We start from the raw sequence: 16,988 nt of genomic DNA on the forward strand, positions 1-16,988 counted from the left end.
CTGATGAAACCGACGAGTTAGATATTTATATAATTAAAAGTTATTCCTGTTTCTGATTTTTCTTTGCGAATATGTTAACTGTGCTTGAGCAGCGCTGGGTCAAATTTATCGGAAAAATATTTGAAATAGGATTTTAAGTTGTTGTTGGTCTACAGTACGAATAAAATATTTTAATATTTATTAAAGAAATATGTAGTAAAGAATAAACTATCTTTCTTTTCACAATGTGGTATATAAAATAAAGTATCTTATCTTTGTATTGTAGATTGAGTTTAAAATGTTTCTTAACAATGAATATTGATTAAGCAGAAGGTTAATATAAGGATGCGAGAATCCAAAATATTTACAAATTAAATTCATGTTCTTTTTAACCCTGATGCATTCTCCGGGTCTCTTTATTCTTACTGCTCTCCTTTTTTTTCTCTCAGAACTTCTGTGTTCTTTAAACATATAGAGCAAAATGTTATCTGACTATAGAAACCGATACGTTTGAGAAAAAGACGTGCGATTATAGAAAATTTAGGGAACGCACTGATTCAAAATTATATTATAAGACGGTAATATGACCCGCGTAGGAAAGCTGCGAAAGAAATAGCAGAGAGTGTTATGAATACATCGGAACATTTCAAAGAGAAAATAAGAAGTCCTAAAAATTTCACTAATGCCAAAATTTTGTTTACAGAATAGTACCGGTTCTTTGCAATGAAAGTGTGTGGGACTGGTAAATAGGATATTTGGCCGTGATATTTACTGGATGTTATTGCTTGTTGTCGTAACCGTTGAATATATTTAAAAATGATAAATACATATACAGATTATATTCGCTGAGTCGCTCGTACACAGTATAAATCGCAAAGTAAAATTACTAATTAATACTCAGTAAATGCTCGCTAGATAATCGTCGATAACTCGGTAGATAACTTGTGATAACACTTAGATAGCTCGTCGATACAGAAAGATACTCGTAGATGCTGATAGATACCAAACTCTTTTCTATTTGGGTTTCTGTTGGGTTTCTTACTGGCTGGGAGGGAGTCGGAAAATTCAAATTCGAATTCGTCTTCGTTCGACCGTTACACGTAACGGCGACGCTGTTTTTGGCCGGTGTTTTAACCGTTCGCGGAGAGACGCGATCGCGAGATAACGCGTCAACAAGAGTTGTAAATTCTCGTTACGATTAAACAATCGACGCCACGAACTGATTGATCCCCTATTTCTATTAAGAGAATAGAGGTGGTTGGAATGAGTGCATACGGAAAACTACACTGGATTTGTTAACAAAAGTTTAATAATAAATCAAGAAGCAACAATTTCAGTCAACGATTAACAATGAACAATTAAGACGAAAATATAACAATTAAGGTTTTGTTAGTGGTTTGCTTATAACGAGACCTGTCGTACTTCGCAGCTTGAGATGGACTAACTGATGCTTTTGTTCGAAACCACGGAGTCTTTCCTTTGTTGCCCCTCAATATCCCTACTACATATGTGTTTATTAGATCTACCGCGGCGGTCGCCGCGTATACGTTCTTCTGAGAATTCGGCGAAAGAAACTTAGATATATCGATGATAGTGTCGCGTAAAATAAAAAGAAATTTAAAAGAAAGAAGAAAACTTTATTTTTTCCTCCTTTATACATTTATAATACACTTCTGAGCTCCAGCCGTGACTTTCCAAGACTGAAGCTCTTACAATTTGGCTTTCGGTGGGATCTGTTTCTTCTTTGTTTGTCATCCCTTAATATCCCCACTACCCTGTAGGCGTACGAGACCGTTGCCACGCTTCTAGAACATTCGGTGGAAGGACCGTTAGGATACAGATGACTCATTAGCCACTTCGGCGATATATATTGTCGCCAAGGCCGCCACATCTTTATCTCCATTGTCGGTCCATCGGATTCGAAGTATGCCGGTCGTGACACCATCCTGCCCGCGATGTGTGTGTGTTCTGGTCTCTGACGTGATTTACGTTACAATAGATTGGACACGTCAGTATTGCGCTTTGACGGCATAGCTCTTTGTGTCGCGAAGCCGTGGAAAGTTTCGTGGACGAGTACCGCGACATTAGTATTTTGCTGTTGGTAATTATACGTAATCCAGTGAAACTGAATAGTTTCGAAATTGAAGTAGGTGAGAAAATTAGAGTATTATGATGGTGCAGGACGAAAGGGCCTGATTTCCTATACAAAAATATGTCGACGATGAAGTAACAAGTTTTGACTCAAGACTTGGTTTTCTAGAAAATCAATTATGAAGTTCCGTCCACTTGATTCGCTACTTTTTAAGTATACGCGTACGTACATGACGAAACTTCACAATTCATTGTCTGGGAAACGAAGTCAGAATAGATTTTATATATCTGAATGCACGTCTAAAAATACCATTTTCTCTCATACATACACGTATGTTTTCTTCAATATTTTCTCTATTCGATAACATGAAATAACAAAACTGACTACTTCAGCCAACGCTCATACCGCGTTGAAAATACTCGTTCTCGTCCGATCACGAAAGTCAAGCAGCGCTGGGCACGGGTAGTACTTAGATGGGTGACCGCTTGGGAACTCCGTGTGGTGTTGGCTTTTTTTACTTTTCTTAACACTTAGCCAACCGAACGGGCAGATTTCCCTTTTTTACTTTAGCAACGCGTTTTTGTTGTTGTTGTTGTTGTTATTATCAATTATTATTTACCTGGAATTGTTCCCAATTAATTGCGACCCTTTTTCTGCTTTTATAAAGTGCAGTATGGAATAAAATGCACCAATTTAGTGGTTTTAAAATTTATTAAAATGTTACGCCATCAGCTATGGCTAAATAAAGATATAGTCGAACGATATCACGCTATAAAAAAACATTAAAATACATTATGAATTTTTAACTTCACTTTTAAGTTGTGTCATTTATCTTTAGTCATTTTTAATGTTCTTAATTTTACCTATATCTTTTTATGGCTTAAATATATAATATTAATTTGATGTTTTGTATAAACAATATGTGAAATCGTTAAACGAAATCATTACCGCAAAATATAATTGACTATTTAAATAATTTTTATACTTCTTTGTTTTTCAAGTGTTGGTGAATATTAGTCCTCCTTACGTAGGAAAATGCACGGTTGATAGCATGTAGGTTGGTCTGTGTTGGGCGCGGTGGACAGAGAAGCGTGTATAGCTCGCTCTGGCGTTAATAAGCTATGGTCGTATACATCAAGAAAATATCTTTTTAGCATTAAACGATTATCACCATACGTCGTATCATTGTCGCATACATGCTTACTTATATGTCGGAGATGGAGAGACACCAGAGCCTTCCCGTTGAAACCGGGGGAAAAACCCCTAATATTGTAATTTGGATTCTACCATAGCCATAGTTTAGCAATCACCGTCCTTCATCCCGATTGTATTTGTCTGAAATCTATGAGAATGAGTTTGGGTTCGAGGTGACAACCAGTCGCCGAACGTAGCCGCGGTCAAGGGACGAACGTTTTGTCTAATAAAGTTATGGAAAAAGTCTATAGCCCTCCATAGAAAGAAATAGTTGTAGCGGCACTCGACAGTAAACATTCTAACGGTTTCTGTCCCGTGGCCCGTCATACGCAGACCCTATTCTTTGGGTAGGTTGATTGCCGGTTGTCGAGACATATTCGCAAAATATCTTCAGCCAGCCTGATGACCTGTCATAAACCTTAAGCCTTAATTAACGAAAATAGGCAAACAGTCTTTTCCGCGAATGACACTTCCGAAGACTGACCAATTAACAATAACGGCAATTTCCCTCACTCTTCGAACGAAGACTTTTCTCCACGAATATAAAAGACCTGGTGCCGCGAGAGAGCAGGACAGTTTTTCCTAAACAGCGTCACCGTGAGGGTTTCGAGTACGATCTTATCGACTGAGGTATCATTTCGACAGAGTGCTTACTCCACGTGCTAACTGTGAGTACAACCTAGACGTTGCCGACGAGTAAAGAGTAAACAGTCCCGTTGACCGCGGATTCGTTATCGAATCTAAGACCATTGTCATTAGGGTCGCGAGTGTCTAACCGTCGCAGTTATTTGTCAAATCTCTCATCTCCGTACTTGTGCCATTAAACTCTGGATCGTACCTTAACAATGGCTAATACTGGTGAAGATTCATTACACGCCCACACCTCCAATCCTACCGACAACCCGACATATATATTGCTTTGTTTATATTTTCCAACAATGTTACATGCATTCTCTGCGCGTGCTGAAAATGAAGTCGAAAATGTAAAATGACATTTTTCGTTTTGTTTTTGCGAAAATCAATTATGAAATCGCTCCTACTTAATTTCACAGTCCACTCTCTTGAAAACAAAGCCAGGCAAGGTTTCACATATCTTTTTTGTCCTACAACATAATTGTATGTTTTGTAAATATTTTTTATTCAATAATATTTAATAACAAAATTGATTACTTCAACCAACGCTCATACCAAGCTGAATGCACTCTTTCTCGTCAGTGTTGTGAACCTCCCAGCAGGTCGGATCTCACTGGCCAAAAATACCAGGCGTAAGACTTGTTAATGAGTTTGCCAATTTATGCAGTGATATTAAATAACGAAAAGTGATGAATAATGCTCACTATAAAAACAATCAAGAATATAAGAGAAGGAAAGAAGATAGAATGAAAGAAGCAACCAAAAAGAAAATACTACAAAAATGAATATTTGAATTTGAATGAACTTTCGACCGTTTGCGTGGAGACGCGATTTCGAAGAAGCGCGCCAACGGGAGTCGTAAATTTCCGTTACGATTTAACTAATCCACGCCACGAATCGTTCGATCTTTTATTTCGATTCAGATAATAAGGATAGTTGAATGAAAATAACGCTGATATTAACAGGTTAATATATATTTTCAACGATCCAACAACTTCAATGAGATGCAAGGTTACGTATATGGAATGACAAACTACGAATGAGTACGACCCGAGACTCGTTTCGTGTTGGCGACTGTGATGATGTATCTTCTGTCGATTGGCTGTCTTCGACTGGGCGATTCTGCTGACTTGTCTTCCGACTCTTGCTGTTCCTTGAACTGTGTTTTAACTCGAGCTGGTGTTAACTGTTACTCGTGAGACTTGATTGTTACTTGAATGGTACTGTTTGTGACAAGTCTAGTGATCCAGTATAGAGATGAAGTCGAGAGCACAAGTGTAAAGACGAAGTCTACGGCACAAGTTGACTGTTCCGTAGTCGTGAGAACAAGTATAGAGATGAAGTGACTGCTCTGTATTTGTGAGAACAAGTAAAGTTCGTTTTTGTGTGATTACGGAGGAAAATTCTGAGTGAGCGAAGAGATGAAGAGATGAAGAAAGCGGATTTGTTGCTCACACTTTTCGTTTGGAAAGTTTACAAGAAACTTTGCGAAAATATCAACAAATGCAACGAGTCAAATACGAACGCGTTGCTCAAATGAGCCGCAAATTCATCCCGTGGTTAAAGTTCTCAGACATCCTAAAACAAGGAATAAGCCGGAGCCATGTCTCCGAAAACCAACCACATCAAACAAATTTATTACTGCGCGTAATTGAAAATCCAAACCCAATTAAAACGTAACCCAATAGAACGTAACAAACTTATCAAGGACTTCAAAGAAGCATATTCAAAGCCCTAAATGAACAACAAACACAATTAAACGAACTAAAACAATCATTAAAAACACACGAAGAAAGGATTGACTCTTGTCCAAAAGGAGGCTCCTGCCCAGCCATATGGCTTGGAGACGCACAATTGCAATTCCTTAATTTACGGGCAATTAACACGCTCAAAATCATAGACTACGAATGCGACCATAATGCTCTCGTATTCCAGATGAACAAAAATACATCAGATTTCGTAATCCTAGAAACTCGGAGTGACGGTCCCAGGTACAAGTGCAAAGATAACACACTAGGAAAAATTACAAAATCAGCTCGAAAAGAACTGCGTCCTAAACACCCGCAACAAGGTCAATCTAACAAAGAGGCAAATCGACTCATTTATAGACGAAGTAGAAAAACACGTACAAACCGTCCTTCAAGAATTCGTACTAAAAATAAATCAAAAGTCGGCTTTCGAGCCCTATATCTATAATAAAAGAAAATTACGAGACAAAAGCTCCATGCCATCCAACATAAACAATCTAAAATAAAACTATTCCTACGATAAAAGAGAAGATTTAGAATTATTAAAGTACCTTTTGCACAAAATACAGTTGCGCAAAAAGGACTCTGTTGGCATGTCCCACAGGGAAATCAAATTTTTACATCAAAAAAGCCAAACTCTATCCCATCTCTCAAACTGCCTTCGGACGAGAACGATTCCATTCAGCACGGTATAAGCGTTAGTTGAAATAAGTGATTTTCTTATTTGCTTTTAGCGTACAAGAAAAGAATATTTGAGATATATAAGTGTGTGCAAGAATGAGTGATGTATGGTATTAGTCGCGTAATACTAAAACTTTTCTATTTCTCTATGTTTACATTATAGATTATTAAAAATAGATCATTAAGGAAAGTAAGAAAGATTGGAAGAATAAAAAGGTCAACACCACGCGGAGTTTTTTTTCTTTTTTATTGTTTATTTAAATTACAATCAATTCTCGCGTTGAGAATTTTCAGCAATTTTTCTGGCGTGGCGCAGTAACATGGCTAGTATTTATAATAAGTTAATACATATTATAGATGAGTATAATTTGTGAGTAAGTATTATAAATAAGTAAATATTATATTATTAAATAACTAGTTGAATCTGTCGTTTAGGTCTAGCGGGTAGTGTCTCTTCAGCCTGCGAATGTCGTCCGTCGTTTCAAGTAGTCCAGTGATTAGGGGGTTTCGGTGTTTGTCGACTCTTTTGCTATATCTGCCGCTATATTTTGCTATTTCCTCTTTAACTGTGGGTATCTTGAGGTCGCGGTGTATTGTTTCGTTGGAAACATACCAAGGTGCATCAATTAGGGATCTTAGGGTTTTCGATCGGAAGCGTTGGAGTATTTCAGTGTTGGAGTTACTTGCTTCGTGTTTGCTGATGGACGTTTTTGCCGGTGTGGAGAGGCGGATAGCGTTTATTATGCTCGTGTTTAGGTATTCCGTGGCTGCTTCGATTTCTTCATTGGTTTTTAGTGAAGTTGAGGCTGAAGTTGTGTGGGTAAAGACTTCTCTAAAGAGCTTCTCGAAATTGCATTGAATATTATTGTAACTAGCCGTATCGCTTTTGGAGGATGGTTTTTCAGAATTTTGCCGTTGATTAGATCAATTCCTGGTGCCTTTTTTTTTTTGTTTTTTCGATTATGATTCTGATTTCTTGTGCCGTTGTTTTAGGTATGGTGTATTGATTATCCGTTGTGGAATTAGTGGATCGTGTTTCATCGTCATTAAATCGATTGAGATTGCTGATGTTGCTATTATGTGGTGTAAATGTGCTGCGTAGGTGATTGGCGAACTCTTCAGCTTGTTCTTCATTGCTTCTTGCCCACGTATTGTCTCCTTTCCTGATTGCTGGGACTTGTTTTATTGGCTTCTTTATTCTTTTCGTGGTTCTCCATAAGGAGTATTTGGTATTTTCATTCGCTGATAGTGATTCTATGAATTTCGTGAATTCGATGTTGTGATGTTCTCTTATTTTGATTTTTAATTCTTTTGTAAGTTTGTTTAGGATTTTCTTATTTTCGCGTGTTCTCTGTCTTTGCCACGTAGCTTTGGCTTTTCTTTTTTCCCTGATTTTGTCGAGGATGAGCTGTGGAATTATTTTTGACCGCCTGCTTTTTATTTCGTGGGTGGTGGCTGTCCATGCTGCTTCCTGTATTATTTCCGCCATATTTACTATTGCCTGTTCAATATGTTCGGGTGTTTTCAGTGGGATGTTACAGTTGATTTTGTTTTCAATTAGCTCTTTAATAGTTTGCCAGTTGGTAGTTTTATTGCAGAGCGATTCTGTCTCGTTATACAGTATCGGTTTGCTTGTGTATTCTATTATGATAGGTGAATGATCAGAGTTGAGTTCGAGGCTGGTTGTTATTTTCAATTTGGTAGTGTTTATACCTTTTATAACTGCGAAGTCTAGCAGGTCAGGTAATTTGTCGAGGTCTGTCGGCCAGTAAGTTGGTTTGCCTGCAGAGAGAACGTTGAGGTTGCTATTTCTAATATATCGTTCAAGGGTTCTACCTCTCGGAGTGTTGATTCTGGAACCCCATAGTGTGTGTTTTGCGTTGAAGTCTCCTGCTGCTATAAATTTGTCTCCTAAGGTTTGGAAATACTCCTCCCATTTTTTGGGTGTCATTTTGTGTCTCGGGGGTACATATACTGCTGAAATCTACAAGTAATTGTCGTTGGTTTGTATCGTGACGGTGGTTGCTTGTATGTGTTCTTGGTTTGTTTGGCTGTGTAGGTGATGCTTGATGTCATTTTTTATTATTACTGCTGTTCCTCCGTGGGCTTTACCTATGGGGTGTTTGGTGTCGTAAATGGTGTAATACGATATTTTTATGTAGCTTTTTGGAGTGAAATGTGTTTCTGAGACAAGTAGTACATCGATGTTATTTTTATATAGAAATGCTTTAGTTTCTGGGGCTCTCTGCTGCAAGCCATTGGAATTCCAGGCTGCTACTTTTAATATGTCCATCTCTATTTTTTACTTAGCAAGTTTGTGAGTAGTTGTAACATGACCGTTGTTTGTTGTACTTGTTGCCTAAGTGTTGCATTTAATTCACTTACCATTTTTCCTAACATCTCTGTACTTTTAATGGATTGTTTGAGCATTTCTTTGATGTCTGTAGCGTCTTCGATGTTGTTGTTTTGATTCTGGTTATTTGTGAGTGTTGGTTGGCTAATATTTTGGGTTACTTGCGCGTAGCTTCGGTTCCCTTGGGGGTTAATGCTTCTGATTGTGGCGTTAGGTTCGTATTGTGCTGTCAATGCAGTGTCGTTAACCGTTATACTTTGTCGTGGTTGGTGGTTGTTGAATGATTTATTGCGAAGTGGTGGAAACAGTTTACGTCGTAATTGTTTTCTGACTTCACATCCTTTATAGCTGGCTGGGTGGTTTCCGTTACAGTTGTAGCATTTAACTTCTTCTATTTTTCCAGAATATGGGCAGTGTATTGTTAAGTGGTTTTTTGCGCACTTGACGCAAGCTGGGCTTCTGTTGCAATAATTTTTAGTGTGTCCGTATTGTTGACACCGCATGCATTGAGGTATATCTTTTTTGTGTCGTGGTGGTTCCACTGTTACCATTGTATTTAGTATTTGTTTAATATCATATATTTCTTTGTTGTTGTTTCTGGGTTCCAGTTCTATTAAGAATAGTGGTAATGGTTGCTTTGTGTCGAATCTTGTTATATTGTTTATTGTTCTTGTTTGATGACCAATTTTAGCTAACTCATCGCTTAGTTTATGTATGTTGGTTTTAGGATGCAATCCTCTTATGACAATTTTATAGCTCCTTTCAGTTTTAAGCTGATACGTGTGGTAGATAGCATTTTTTTCTTTTAATGCTTTTATAACTTTCGTAAATGTTTCTGGTGTGTTTGTTTGTATTTTTACTTGTTCCAATTTTGTTTGCTTTATTGTGTAGTTGTTTTTCTCATCTAGATTATTTAGTAGATCGATGAGCGGGTCTATTATTTGGGCCTCAACAAAGATTGGTGGTGGTTTTGTAATATGATTTGTTTGGATAGTGGTTTTATTTACGGGGTCAGCGTCTATTTCTTCCGTTAGTGAGTTGAAGGAGTTGCTTAATGGTAATTCTTGCAGCCATCGCTGCTTTTCTGTAGCTGGGTTTCCTACGGCACTTATGCCTGGAGTTGTCTTGCGTTTTTTGCTAGCCTTCGCTAGCTTCCAGCTTTCGTCCTGATAGTATCTTTCATAATCTGGATTGCTCTCTTCCTGTCCCCGCTGCTCTTTTGTTTCTTCTGTCTCCATGTTAATTTGTTTGTTTTTTATATAATATGTTTCTCCCTTCGTTGCTATGTTTATTGTTGGTATCTGCATTGCTCTTCTGTTTCCTCCTCATTATCATTTTGCTATTTACTTTGCTATTTGCTTCTCACTATTACTTTGAAGCGCTTTTTCCCTATTCACTTATACCTGGAGAGGACGACCGTCTAGACACGTCCGTCCTTCTCGGCTGCTCGAGCAGAAGTGAATGTTTGACATGGCCTGGCATTTTTGGGTAAATACCGGCAGGGGGTTATTTCCGCTGTCTAATGTCTGCTTGGACTTCCGTTGTCGCGTCGCCTTTAGGCTGTGTATGATGAGCGAATAATGGCGTTCTTTCTTTTGAAAATTTTGTCCATTGAATGGACAAGGATAGGATTATTATGCAATCGTTTTCATGGAAAGTCGAAAGATTTGAAGATGAAAGATACTACAGCGATAATAAGTACCCGTTGTATTTCTTATAACATTTCCTGACCGATTAGTTAGGTTCGAGTAAAATCGTGTAATACCTTTGTACGATTAAAAAAGTTTTACACTATGGAAATGAAATATATAGGTCTTGATAAAAAAAATCGTTGCATTGGAAAACTGTATATATGTAAATTCGATTACTATTACATTTCCATATTTATATTCGGTTTTCGCAATTTGCAAAATTCCTATCACACGTTGTACGAGTTTACAACATGTTTTTGCTCGTTACGTATACGTTCATCTCTTAATCTCAGAAACTTCTGCAATTACGAAATTAAAGATTAAAAAGGTTAATAAAGACAGAATAAATTCGATGCTTGCAAATACAAATATGATGCAATTTACGTTCTTACAGAAATGAAACGACTTGGAAAATATAAAAATAACTTAATTTACTTTTAACAGAAATGGAACATTTTACATATTTCATATTATTGTGAAAGAGAATTACATTATATTTATCATGCTATAATTTATTCTTAATAAAAATGAATAAAATGACACGGGAAAGACAGAGGATTTCTAAATGAAGATATTATGTCCAACAAATTGACAATGTAAATGATGACTTAAACGTTCGCGAATGTTTCGTTTCTCTATTATTACCACTAACTACGATTCTAGTAAATGAATTATAAAAGCTAAAAAGATATTCAACGTTTAAGGAGCAAAATCGATCATCAACCTTTGACAATTCAATCACATACTCTGATCGCGATCCGCCAGACACCCTTCCGGTTTTTTAATCGGCCAAAAACACGAACGAAAATAATGTAGGGGGGTGCCGAGGCGAGCGTACCACCCCATCAATCGCTATAGTTTACCGACTCGCCCCCATCCCTCATTATCCGGGTCTCGGTCGACGAAATTCGTGGCGGTAAATCATCGTCGCGTGCTGCCTTTTTGATAACTCGATTTCATAACGAACCCGTTGCTCTATTTATAAACTGGCGGGAGTGTTTTAAATTAAATTCGATCTCGCGCACGCGGTTCGCACGCTGTGCACGTGGCAACACGGTGACTCTTCGTTCAGAAGGAGAGGCGAACACGAAGAAAATCAAACAACGAGAAGTTGAGAAGGAGAAAAAGCGAGAAAGAAATACAGTGAAATAAAGAGATGAACAGAGAGGAACGTGGACTTTTACCGGACGGATTATTCCACCCTAAATCGTGTTTTCGGCTGAAACATTGGCATTCGTTGTCGTAAGCCGACGCAGACACACAGGGGGACACCTGCGTGGGCAGAGGGCTTCGGTACCCCCGCCTTTTGTTGCTCGATATTTGTTTTTTCCCTAATGTTCCCGGAGGCTATGCCGTGGCAAAGAGACGCTGCTATTCGACATCGACAGGAAAACGTTGAAAACTTTTCTCTTCACTTCCGCTCGGGCAGCCGAGGAGGACGTGTTTAGACGGTCGTGCTCTCCAGGTATAAGTGAATAGAGAAAAAGTGCTTCAAAGTAATGGTGCTGCAAAGTGATAGTGAGGAGGAAACAGAAGAGCAATGCAGATACCAACAATAAACATAGCAACAAAGGGAGAAACATATTATATAAAAAACAAACAAATTAACATGGATACAGAAGAAACAAAAGAGCAGCGGGGACAGGAAGAGCGCAATCTAGGTTATGAAAGATACTATCAGGACGAAAGCTGGAAACTAGCGAAGGCTAGCAAAAAACGCAAAACAACTCCAGGCATAAGTGCCGTAGGAAACCCAGCTACAGAAAAGCAGCGATGGCTGCAAGAATTACCATTAAGCAACTCCTTCAACTCACTAACGGAAGAAACAGACGCTGACCCCGTAAATAAAACCACTATCCAAACAAATCATATTACAAAACCACCACCAATCTTTGTTGAGGCCCAAATAATAGACCCGCTCATCGATCTACTAAATAATCTAGATGAGAAAAACAACTACACAATAAAGCAAACAAAATTGGAACAAGTAAAAATACAAACAAACACACCAGAAACATTTAGGAAAGTTATAAAAGCATTAAAAGAAAAAAATTGCTATCTACCACACGTATCAGCTTAAAACTGAAAGGAGCTATAAAATTGTCATAAGAGGATTGCATCCTAAAACCAACATACATAAACTAAGCGATGAGTTAGCTAAAATTGGTCATCAAACAAGAACAATAAACAATATAACAAGATTCGACACAAAGCAACCATTACCACTATTCTTAATAGAACTGGAACCCAGAAACAATAACAAGGAAATATATGATATTAAACAAATACTAAATACAATGGTAACAGTGGAACCACCACGACACAAAAAAGATATACCTCAATGCATGCGGTGTCAACAATACGGACACACTAAAAATTATTGCAACAGAAGCCCAGCTTGCGTCAAGTGCGCAAAAAACCACTTAACAATACACTGCCCATATTCTGGAAAAATAGAAGAAGTTAAATGCTACAACTGTAACGGAAACCACCCAGCCAGCTATAAAGGATGTGAAGTCAGAAAACAATTACGACGTAAACTGTTTCCACCACTTCGCAATAAATCATTCAACAACCACCAACCACGACAAAGTATAACGGTTAACGACACTGCATTGACAGCACAATACGAACCTAACGCCACAATCAGAAGCATTAACCCCCAAGGGAACCGAAGCTACGCGCAAGTAACCCAAAATATTAGCCAACCAACACTCACAAATAACCAGAATCAAAACAACAACATCGAAGACGCTACAGACATCAAAGAAATGCTCAAACAATCCATTAAAAGTACAGAGATGTTAGGAAAAATGGTAAGTGAATTAAATGCAACACTTAGGCAACAAGTACAACAAACAACGGTCATGTTACAACTACTCACAAACTTGCTAAGTAAAAAATAGAGATGGACATATTAAAAGTAGCAGCCTGGAATTCCAATGGCTTGCAGCAGAGAGCCCCAGAAACTAAAGCATTTCTATATAAAAATAACATCGATGTACTACTTGTCTCAGAAACACATTTCACTCCAAAAAGCTACATAAAAATATCGTATTACACCATTTACGACACCAAACACCCCATAGGTAAAGCCCACGGAGGAACAGCAGTAATAATAAAAAATGACATCAAGCATCACCTACACAGCCAAACAAACCAAGAACACATACAAACAACCACCGTCACGATACAAACCAACGACAATTACTTGTAGATTTCAGCAGTATATGTACCCCCGAGACACAAAATGACACCCAAAAAATGGGAGGAGTATTTCCAAACCTTAGGAGACAAATTTATAGCAGCAGGAGACTTCAACGCAAAACACACACTATGGGGTTCCAGAATCAACACTCCGAGAGGTAGAACCCTTGAACGATATATTAGAAATAGCAACCTCAACGTTCTCTCTGCAGGCAAACCAACTTACTGGCCGACAGACCTCGACAAATTACCTGACCTGCTAGACTTCGCAGTTATAAAAGGTATAAACACTACCAAATTAAAAATAACAACCAGCCTCGAACTCAACTCTGATCATTCACCTATCATAATAGAATACACAAGCAAACCGATACTGTATAACGAGACAGAATCGCTCTGCAATAAAACTACCAACTGGCAAACTATTAAAGAGCTAATTGAAAACAAAATCAACTGTAACATCCCACTGAAAACACCCGAACATATTGAACAGGCAATAGTAAATATGGCGGAAATAATACAGGAAGCAGCATGGACAGCCACCACCCACGAAATAAAAAGCAGGCGGTCAAAAATAATTCCACAGCTCATCCTCGACAAAATCAGGGAAAAAAGAAAAGCCAAAGCTACGTGGCAAAGACAGAGAACACGCGAAAATAAGAAAATCCTAAACAAACTTACAAAAGAATTAAAAATCAAAATAAGAGAACATCACAACATCGAATTCACGAAATTCATAGAATCACTATCAGCGAATGAAAATACCAAATACTCCTTATGGAGAACCACGAAAAGAATAAAGAAGCCAATAAAACAAGTCCCAGCAATCAGGAAAGGAGACAATACGTGGGCAAGAAGCAATGAAGAACAAGCTGAAGAGTTCGCCAATCACCTACGCAGCACATTTACACCACATAATAGCAACATCAGCAATCTCAATCGATTTAATGACGATGAAACACGATCCACTAATTCCACAACGGATAATCAATACACCATACCTAAAACAACGGCACAAGAAATCAGAATCATAATCGAAAAAACAAAAAAAAAAAAAGGCACCAGGAATTGATCTAATCAACGGCATAATTCTGAAAAACCTTCCTCCAAAAGCGATACGGCTAGTTACAATAATATTCAATGCAATACTGAGAACACAATATTTTTCTAAACTATGGAAACAACCACGCATTAGCATGCTGCAGAAACCAGGCAAAGCCCCACACCAAGCAGCATCCTACCGACTTATATCACTGCTTCCCGTATTTTCCAAAATACTAGTAAAAATAATCTACGCCCGCATAAAAATATTAATAGAGAAAGAAAAACTAATACCGGATCGTCAATTTGGATTCAGAAGCAAACATTCAACAATAGAGCAAATGCACAGGCTCATTAACGAGATAATACTGGCATTTGAAAATAAACAATACTGCACAGCTCTCTTTATGGACATAGAGAAAGCTTTCGATAAAATAAACCGCGAAAGCCTACTACACACAATCAGACAACAATTCCCGGAAAAAATTTATCAGATAATAAAATCATATCTAAGTAACAGAACATTCACGGTAAATATAAAAGACGCGTACTCTGAAGTTAAACCAATCAAGGCAGGGGATCCGCAAGGAAGCGTCTTAGGACCCATTTTCTACACGCTATACACGGCCAACATACCTACAACTCCCAACAGTAAAGTATTTACATTCGCGGACGATACAGCAATAATAGTCAGGCACACAAACCCGGAAACAGCAGTCACACTACTACAGGAACACACCACAAAAATAGAAAAATGGCTACAAGATAAACAAATTAAAGCTAACCCCAATAAATGCAATCGCATAACATTTACACTGCGTAAGCAGAAGTCAGCAAGTATACTACTGAACGGTACGCACATAACACAAACAGGAAAGGTCAAATACTTAGGACTCCACATAGATACACAACTCACATGGAAACAGCATATCAAAGCAATAATAAACAAAATACAGACAATAAGGAGACAAATGCAATGGCTAATAAACCGAAAATCCAGGCTAAGCCTGGAAAATAAAGTCAGAATATACAAAACAATACTAAAACCAATCTGGACGTACGGAATACCATTATGGGGACAGCAGCCAAGAGCCACATAAGTAAAATAGAAACGGAACAAGCAAAAATCCTTAGAACAATAACAAATGACCCGTGGTATGTGAGAAACGACGAAATTCGGAAAGACCTGGGAATACCAACGGTCCAAGAAGAAATAAAAAAGTATGCGGGAAGGTACAGACTAAGAATTTTTTTTTTTTTTATTTATTAGAATATTTTCAATCAATTCTCGTTGAGAATTTTCAGTAACTTAATTTGGCGTGATACAATGACATGGATTATAATAGCTTTATATTGTTGATTCTAGTAGAACTAAGGATTTAATCTAGTGGGTATTTTCTTTTTAGTCTGCGGATCTGGTCCGTCGTGTCCAGTAGTTGGGTGACTAGTGGGTTGTGGTGGTTGTTGACTCTTGTGTTATATCTGCTTCTGGACTTGTGTATTTCATCTTTGACTGTAGGTATCTTGAGGTCACGGTGGATTGTTTCGTTGGTAACATACCAGGGTGCATTTAATAGGGATCTTAGCGTTTTCGATTGGAAGCGTTGGAGTATTTCAGTGTTGGAGTTACTTGCTTCGTGTTTGCTGATGGACGTTTTTGACGGTGTGGAGAGGCGGATAGCGTTTATTATGCTCGTGTTTAAGTATTCCGTGGCTGCTTCGATTTCTTCATTGGTTTTTAGTGAAGTTGAGGCTGAAGTTGTGTGTGTAAAGACTTCTCTAAAGAGCTGCCAGTTGGTGTGTTGGTTATGAATGGAGCCATTAGGTATATTCTCGATGTTAGTTGGACTGACTGTTGCTATCGCGGGAGAATGATCAGAGGAGAGATCAGCCGAGAAATTGATTTGGACGTGTCTTGACGAAATATTTTTAGTTATGAGGGAATCAAGGAGATCGGGTATTTTGTTTCTGTCGGTGGGCCAGTGTGTGGTTTCGTATGTGAGTTCGTATGGTATTTGCGGTTGTTGGTTATTATGCTGTTGAGGAGGTTTTTGCCTCTTACTGTAACCAGTCTGCTGCCCCATTGGATGTGTTTAGCGTTGTAGTCTCCTCCGGCTATGAATCTATTGCCCAGGGTGTCCAGGAAGTTGTCGAAGTCTTCTTTGGCGATGGAGTGTCTGGGAGGGCAGTATACAGCTGAAGTGGTGATTGTACCATGACAGTTTTCTATTGCTACGTTTGTTGCTTGGAGGTAGTCTTTCTGGAATGGTTGAAGTTCGTAGTGCTTAATGTTTGATTTGATTATGATTCTGGTGCCGCCGTGGGCCTTTCCGCTGGGGTGTTGAGTATGGTAGAACTTGTATCCGTTT

The 16,988-nt window shown here is 38.2% G+C and overlaps 1 protein-coding gene and 1 non-coding gene across 2 annotated transcripts in view; one reads left to right on the plus strand and one right to left on the minus strand.

Annotated features, from left to right (window-relative positions):
* The window catches only part of LOC125386643 (dynein beta chain, ciliary-like), a 70,559-nt gene that overhangs the window by 30,843 nt on the left and 22,728 nt on the right, over window positions 1-16,988 (minus strand). The gene's annotated exons all lie outside the window — the stretch shown is intronic.
* LOC125386835 lies at window positions 2,463-2,581 on the plus strand. Its single transcript, XR_007227274.1, has one exon. It is a non-coding gene; the product is annotated as a 5S ribosomal RNA (ribosomal RNA).

Source organism: Bombus terrestris, chromosome 17 (assembly GCF_910591885.1).
Source record: "Bombus terrestris chromosome 17, iyBomTerr1.2, whole genome shotgun sequence".
Classification (NCBI taxonomy): Eukaryota; Metazoa; Arthropoda; class Insecta; order Hymenoptera; family Apidae; genus Bombus; species Bombus terrestris.